Here is an 8,343-nt window from a genome sequence, read left to right on the forward strand (position 1 = left end):
AAGTGGTGGAGGCTGGTACAATTGCAACATTTAAGAGGCATTTGGATGGGTATATGAATAGGAAGGGTTCAGAGGGATACGGGCCGGGTGCTGGCAGGTGGGACTAGATTGGATTGGGATATCTGTTCGGCATGGACGGGTTGGACCAAAGGGTCTGTTTCCATGCTGTACATCTCCATGACTCTGTGACTCCTCAAAATATTTTAAGAAAGTAGCCTCGACCCTAACTTGTTCTTATTTTAAAGGTAAATGTAATATATTTGGTGTTGTTTGGTAATATATAGTTGATAGGCTGAAGGTCCCATTCTGTTGTGTATGATTCTCTTTATAGAGTTCCTTGAATTTGAAATTGGGTCTTTACAAAGCTCCCTGAATTTGGGGCTGATTGTTTTCAGAGCTCCCCGAGTCTGGATTTGAGTGTTCACTGGGTTTGGGTGTTGAGAGGTGGCTTTCTCTTGTGGGAGAGTTGAGGACCAGAGAGCATAATCTCAGGGCAGTGGACAGGAACAAAGATGAATTTCTTCCCTTTTGACGGTAGTAAATCTATGGAATTCTGTATTGTGGAGGACTGAAGAGGTTTGATAATTTAAGTGTATTCAGAGCTGAGTTAGAAAGACTTTTAATCCTTAAGTGAATCAAGGATTGTGTGGATAGGTCGGAAAGGCAAGTTAAGGATTATTGGATCAGCCATGATCTCATTGAATTGCAAAGCAAACTCAATGGGCTGAATGGCCTAATTCTGCTTCTATGTCTTATGGTCTAATGGGGTTCTCTTGCAGATATTAAAATAAGACAGGATCTGGCTACGGTAGACTGGAAATAGCTACTTCAGGATAAATCTGAAGCAGAATAATGGAGGGGTTCAAAAAGGTATTAGCTGGAGTACCGGTCCAATATGTTCCCATTTGGTGGAAAAGCCCAGAGAACCACAAGATCCAGCAATATTCAGGACTAGATAACAAGGAAAAGAGGGATGTATAACCGGTATAAAAGGAGCAAAACACCAGAGGCCCTAGAGGACTATAAGAAGTGCGGGGGGAACTCAAGAAAGCAATTGGGAGAACAAAGATGAGTTGAGAGGCAAGAACTTGGAGAATTCCAAGATATTCTACAAGTACATCGAGGGAAAGAGAATAACCAGGAAAAGAGTAGGCCCTATTAGGGACCAAGGGGGCAATCTGTGTGTGAAGCCTGGGGACATTTTGTAGAGTCTTTACTTGGGAGAAAGAGGATGCAAGTACAGAATTCAAGAAGATGGACTATGAAGTTTTTGTGCAAACTAATATAAGAAGCAAAGAGATATTGGACATTTTGACAGATTTAGAAGTGATCAAATCCCCAGGTCTGGATGAGTTGTATCTCAGGCTTCTGTGGGGAATGAGGGAGGGAATAATAGAAAACTAAAGGACAGCTAATATTGTTCCAGTTTACAAGAAGGGAGGTAGAGATCGACCAGGGAACTGTACACCAGTGAGACTACCATCAGTGGTAGGGAAACAATGAGAGAAAATAGCGAATGAGAACATTAAGCCATATTTAGAGTGGCAATGTTTGATCAGGGATGGTCAGCATGGCTTTATCAGAGGGAGATCATGCCTAACAAATATAATGGAGGTTTTTGAGGAGATGACCAAGAGTTTGGATGAGGATAGGGCGGTTAATATAGTTTACATGGATTTCAGCAAGATCTTTTACAAGGCCCCACATGGGATCCAGGGTAACATGGCAAGTTGGGTCCAAAATTAGCTGCATGACAGGAAACAGTGTGTGGTGGTAGAAGGTTATTTGCGTGACTGGAGCCTGTGTGCAGTGATATATCTCAGGGATCAGTACTTGGTCCCTTATCGTTTGTGATATTCATAAATGATGTAGATGAGAATGTGTCGGGATGATAAGTAAGTTTGTGAATGACAGGAAGATTGGCCAGGTGGTTGACAGCAAAGAGGAAAGTGTTAGGTTACAGCAAGATATAAACGGATGGGTCATCTGAGCAGAGCAGTGGCAGATGGAATTCAAACCTGATAATTATGTGGTGATGCACTTTTGAAAGAAGTGATGCACTTTTGGGACGGCACGGTGGCACAGTGGTTAGCACTGTTGCCTTACAGCGCCAGAGAGCCGGGTTCAATTCCCGCTTCAGGCGACTGACTGTGTGGAGTTTGCACGTTCTCCCCGTGTCTGCGTGGGTTTCCTCCGGCCCGTAGTGTTAGGTATAGGGGTAAATGTAGGGGTAGGGGTATGGGTGGGTTGCGCTTCGGCGGGTCGGTGTGGACTTGTTGGGCCGAAGGGCCTGTTTCCATACTGTAATGTAATCTAATCTAATCTAAATAAGGAACACGATAAAGGAGTCCTCAATGTTTCGCAGGATATGAGAAAGCTCAGAGAATAGAATCATAGAATCCCCACAGTGTGGAAAGAGGCCATCTGGCCCATCAAGTTTGCACTGACCCTCCAAAGAGCATCCCATCCAAAACCAGCCCCTATCCCTGTAACCCTGCATTTACCATGTCTAATATACCTCGCCTACACACATCCTTCGCCAATAAAGACAATTTAGCATGGCCAATCCACTTAACCTGCAAATCTTTGGACTATGAGAGGAAACCAGAGCACCCGGAGGAGACTCATGCGGACACAGGAAGAATGTGCACACTCCACACACCCAAGGCTGAAATCAAATCCAGGACCTCTCTGAGGCAGCAGTGCCAACCACTGTGTCACCATGTGACCGTGGGGTGCTAGATCATAGATCCCTGAAGGTGGCAGGACAGCTTACATAGGGCAGTTAAGCAGGCAGTGGAATGCTTGTCTGTATTAATTGTGGCAGAGTAAGAGGAGCATCAAGCTCATGTTGGAGCACTACAGAATTTTGGTTAAGTTATGACTGGAGTACTGTGTACAGTTCTGGTGACAGCATTTTGGAAATTCACCAGGATGTTGCCTGGGATGGAGCATTTCAGCAAAGATCTGAGGCTGGATAAGCTCACGATGCTTCAAGGCCGAGGGAAGACCTGATAAAGATATAAACGGTTATGAGGGGCTTGAGCGGGATGAATTGAAAATAGCTGTTCCCCTCAGTCCAAGGATTAATAATGAGAGGGAATAATTTTAAGGTGAAAGGCAGGGGGTCAAAAGAGGATTGGAGGAAAAGCATTTTCACCCAGAAGAAGATGGGGGTTCTGGAGTGCACTGCCTGGGAAAGTACTTTGGACGGGAAACCTCACAATCTTTAAAAAGAACTTGAATGAGCACTTGAAATGTTAATAACATTCAAGGTAAGAAAGTGGGACTAGCGCAGTCAGGAGTATATCAGTATTCGATGGGCTGAGTGGCCTCTTCTGTACTATATGATTCTATTATCCGGTGAACATTAAAGCTGATGAGATGTTTGGAACTATTTACTTGCCTCCATCACAAGGCTTTAGGCTGTTTCATACCCAGGTTTTTATATTTAGTTAGGATGAGGGAGCGCTGCACGCTGATGAGCCTGTGCTGTTGGGAGGCTTGCAACTGAAACCAGATCTCTCTGCCATACAGCTGTCTGCAAGATCCCCAACAAACCACACCCTGCTACCTCCAGACTCTTTCTTTCTCACGTGCATGATTTCTGAGGCTGTCAGAGTGTCTGTGCCCCACTCTTGCAAGATCCCTGTTCCAGACTGTTGTGATGTATGTGTCAGATAACTGAAGAGCGCGTTAGCCGAATCAAAGTGTTTGTTCACAAAGTATTTGGTCTTAATTTAGTGCCTAATCAATAGGATTCTGTCATTCACTGACTGACGTGTGTCAAATTTTGAAGATGAGTACGTTTGGAATCATGGTGCTGAAGGCAGAGCTGTAGTCAATAAATAGGAGCTTAATGTAGGTATCTTTGTTATCCAGTTGTTCCAGGAATGAGTGTAGGGCCAGGGAAATGGCGTCTTCAATGGACCTGTTGCGGCAGTGGGTGAATTGCAAAGCATAGAGTCTAAAGTTGATGTGAACCATGACCAACTTCTTGAAGCTCTTCATGGTTATGGATGCCAGAGCTACTGGGCGGTAGTCATTGAGGCATGCTACATGACTTTGACACCAGGATGATAGTGGTCTTCTTGAAGCAGGCGGAGATTTAGGTGTCTGTGTGTGCTGTGGTGTGCATTGAAACATAGAAGATAGGAGCAGAGGTAAGCCACCCTGCCCTTCAAATCCACTCCACCATTCATTATGATCATGGCTGATTATCCAACTTAGTAACCCATTCCTGACTTTTTTCCACATGTCCTTTGATCCCCATGGCAGCAAGTGCTGTATTCACTCCTTGACATCATACAATGATCTGAAAATCACAGCTGGTCAGGCAGCATCCGTGGAGAGAGAGTAAACTAATGATTCAAGTCCAGATGACTCTTCATCAGAGCTCTGATGAAGAGTCATCGAGACTCAAAACATGAGCTTGCTCTCTCTCCCTGGATGCTGCCTGACCCACTGATTTCCAGCACTTTTGTTTTCACTGTGGATTCTTGCATCCTCAATAATTTCCTCCTATGCAATAATCTGGACTTGATTGCTTTCTGTGGTAGTGAATTTCACAGGCTTACCACTCCCTTGGTGAAGAAATTTCTCCTCATGCCACTCCTAAATGGTCTACCCCCATTTCCTTAGATTCTGACTTCCCAGACTTCCTCGCCATCTGGAACATGTTCTTTCATGTACCCAGTCTAGTCTAGGTTTCTTTGAGATTCTTCCTCATTCTTCTGAACTCCAGCAGGTACAATCCTAACAGTTTCAATGGCTCTTTGTGTGGCAGTCCTGTCACCCCAGGAATCGAACTGGTAAACCTTTTTGCCGCATTCTCTCGATAGCAAGAACTCACTTCCTCAGAAAAAGAGACCAAAACTGCACACTATAGATTAGATTAGATTCCTGACAGTGTGGAAACAGGCCCTTCGGCCCAACCAGTCCACACCAACATTCCGAAGAGTAACCCACCCAGACCCGTCTCCCTCGGACTAATGCACCTAACACTATGGGGCAATTTAGCATGGCCAATTCACCTGACCTGGGCTGTGGAAGGAAACCCGTGCAGACACAGGGAGAATGTGCAAACTCCACACACAGTTGCCTGAGGCTGGAATCGAACCTGGGATCCTGGTGCTATGAGGCAGCAGTGCTAACCACTATATTCCAGGCTCTTTCTAATTGCAGCAAGACAGCCCTGATGCTGGACTCCATCCTTTTCCTATTTGCCTTCTTTACCACTTGTTTCACATGCACACATATCTTCAGCAATTGGTGTTCAAGGACACCCAAGGCAGATTGTGCACATCCCTTAGTTAATTTATTACCATCAGATGATCATCCAGCTCCCTGGTTTTGTTGCCATAATGGATAACCTCACATTTATCTGGCATGTATTTGCCGACTCACTCAACTTGTTCAAATCGCTGTTTCCTTATCACAGTTTATCCTTCCATCTCTAAATCTACAATTTCCACTCTCCCACACAGCTTTGCATCATCTGCAAATTTGGAGATTTTGCAATTGGTTCCCTCACCTAAATTAATAATATATGCAATGAATAGTTGGGGTCCTAGCACTGATCCCAGCAGTATCCCACAAGCCTGCCATTTGTTTCCTGTTTGCTAACTAATTTTCTGTCCACATTTCTCTAATCTCTAGTTCCTATACCTGTCCCGATTTTGGTGACCACCTCTATCCTATGCTAGTCAGTATTTCTGTAATCTCTTCCAAAACCTATAAACCATTGGAAATCTGATGTTTCTCGAGCTCTGGCCTGTTGAGCACCTCCAGTGAACCGTTTGCAGTTTTGCATGCAGTTGCTTAGGCTGGAATCTCGTCCCTAAACCTTTGTGTCTATACCTAATTTCCCTTGTATAAAAGATGATTTTTCAAATCTACCTCTAGGTCCATGCTTTTGGTCTTCTGGCTTAGTGGCAGTGTCATACTTCCAATTTATCGTGCTGCTACGGCCCTTGGAAAGTTTTGTCTTAAAGGTACTATTAAAATCTAAGTTGGATGTTTTACAGAATATTACAGCACAGGAGGCGGTCGTTCACACCATTATTTATTGGCCCTTTGGAAGAGTAATCCAGGAAATTTTGCTCAGGGGTTCTTTCTTGGTGCTTTTTGTTTTGGGATCTTACCAAATATTAGGTAGGCTAATTCTTTGAAAACTTCTAAAATAGATTTTAAACTGTTTGAGGGTTTCCTGGCTTGTTTATAACTTGAACTCACTGCAGCCCATGTGTGACTTGCAATTATTACAACTGAGTAGTATGTGAGTGCCATTTCAGAGGACACTTAAGAGTCAACCACATTGCTGTGGGTCTGGAGTCACCGACTGAGTAAAGACAGTCAGTTATTTCGGAGTTCTTTTCTTATTGGGTTCAGATCGAGAATGGTTTCACATGAATCATTTAGATTTTAGAAACCAAATGAACTATCTACCTTGCTGGACTTCAAACCCAGGTTCGAGGAATATTATCTGGTCTCTGGAATAGTGTTAATACCACATTCTCCCTGGAGGAAACAAAAAAAGTGAAACTTGGAAATGATACAAACCAATCTTAAATCATCTTGTATATCTGAAAGTGGAACTCTGGTATCTTCTAGTGTTGTAACTTTTTCTCCTCAACCTCTACCAGGAATCAGATATGTGCATTTTAGTGAATCCACAGTGTCTCTAAAGTACAATTGTTCTGCACTGGTTGTAATTTGGTTGAATGAACTTGCTGCATCATGTACGATCCGAAATTGAAATTAATGGCCAAGAGGTATTTCATTCAACGTCCAGACTGAGCTTGTTACAGGAAAATATAACCCGACCCCAGTGAGAAACAGGAATGTCAGGAATAGCCAATTCATTTGTAGCCTCAGACAACTCAGGCAAAATTCCTTTAGACTACCTCAGTGCTGACTCCTGTTGGCCTGCTGCAGCTCTGACATCTCACTCTAGCCATTCTGTTCACTAGTACTTCATGGTTTCAAAGCAGCTCAGATGTAGTTCCTTGGCTTGGATATTCTGAAAGGGGGTAATGAGTGCTGTGTGCTAGGGTTCTGCTCTGAATACCCATGAAACTGATTCACTTTATCACAAGTAGCTTCATTGAACAGCCTTCAACAGTGCTGAGGTAAATTCAAGAACATCAGGCATTAGGTAGAATATGTTGAAATTATGGAGAGTTCTGTGCACAGTTCAGACCATCACACAAGCCAAACTTCCATCCATGGACTCTATTTACACTTATTGCTGCAGAAAAGCAACCAATATCAAATATAATCTCTTCCATTAGGCAGATGATTCAAAAGCCGAAATACATGTACCAACAGATTAAAGAACAGCTTCTTCCTCACTGTTGTTAGATTGCTTTGAAATTAGCTAGGTCTATTCAGCAATGGTGAGCTTGCTTTTGTGCACCTCCTGTGCAGCTATAACCTTGTTTACCTTGCTGTGTTTAAATACCCCGTAATCCATATGTTCTTGTCTGTTGTGACCTGCCTGTACTGCACGTGAAACACAAGTACAGTGAAAAGGTAGGTACATGTGACAACAATAAATCAAACTATGTCAGGGCTTTTCCTAGTGAACCATCTTTCTCACACTCTAACTTCTCTTCCCCAACTTATCAGTTTCATTTATCCTCATTGTATTTTATTGACATTCTTGCAGATTTATGTTTGTTACTTAATCATGGATGCTAAATCCTCCTTAAAGAGCCTCTAGGATGAAGCTATGCTGACAGTTACCACAAATCCCCTTTAAATTATTAATGTTTCGACCAGAAACTAAACTGGACTACAAGAGCAGGCAAGAGACGAGGACTCCTGAAGCCAGTACCTCACTCCTGATTCCCCAGAACCTGTCCTCCATCTACAAGGCACAAGTCAGGGGTGTGATAGATTTCTCCACGCTTGCCTGGATGAATGCAGCTTCGACAACACTAAGGTTGACACCATCCAGGACAAAGCATCCTGCTTGATTGACACCACATTCACAAAACATCCACCACCGATGCTAGTTAGCAGCGTGTAAGCCACCTTCAAGGTGCATTGCATCAACTTACCAAGCTTCTTCAACCATACCTTCCTGTCCCTTGACAGCTAGAAGGACAAGGGCAGCAGATATATGGGGAAACAATTCCCAACAAGTTTCCCTCCATCACTCACCATTCTGACTTGGAAATTTATCATTGTGACTTCAGTGGCATTGGGTCAAATTCTTGAAATACCCAAACACTCCAGCTGTCCCTCTACCACACGGACTGCAATGTTCAAGTAAGAATCTCACCATCTTCTCCAGGGCAAATGGTGATGGGCAATAAAATGCTGGTCCAGCCAGCAACT

This window comes from Chiloscyllium plagiosum, unplaced genomic scaffold (genome assembly GCF_004010195.1).
Source record: "Chiloscyllium plagiosum isolate BGI_BamShark_2017 unplaced genomic scaffold, ASM401019v2 scaf_52, whole genome shotgun sequence".
Classification (NCBI taxonomy): domain Eukaryota; kingdom Metazoa; phylum Chordata; class Chondrichthyes; order Orectolobiformes; family Hemiscylliidae; genus Chiloscyllium; species Chiloscyllium plagiosum.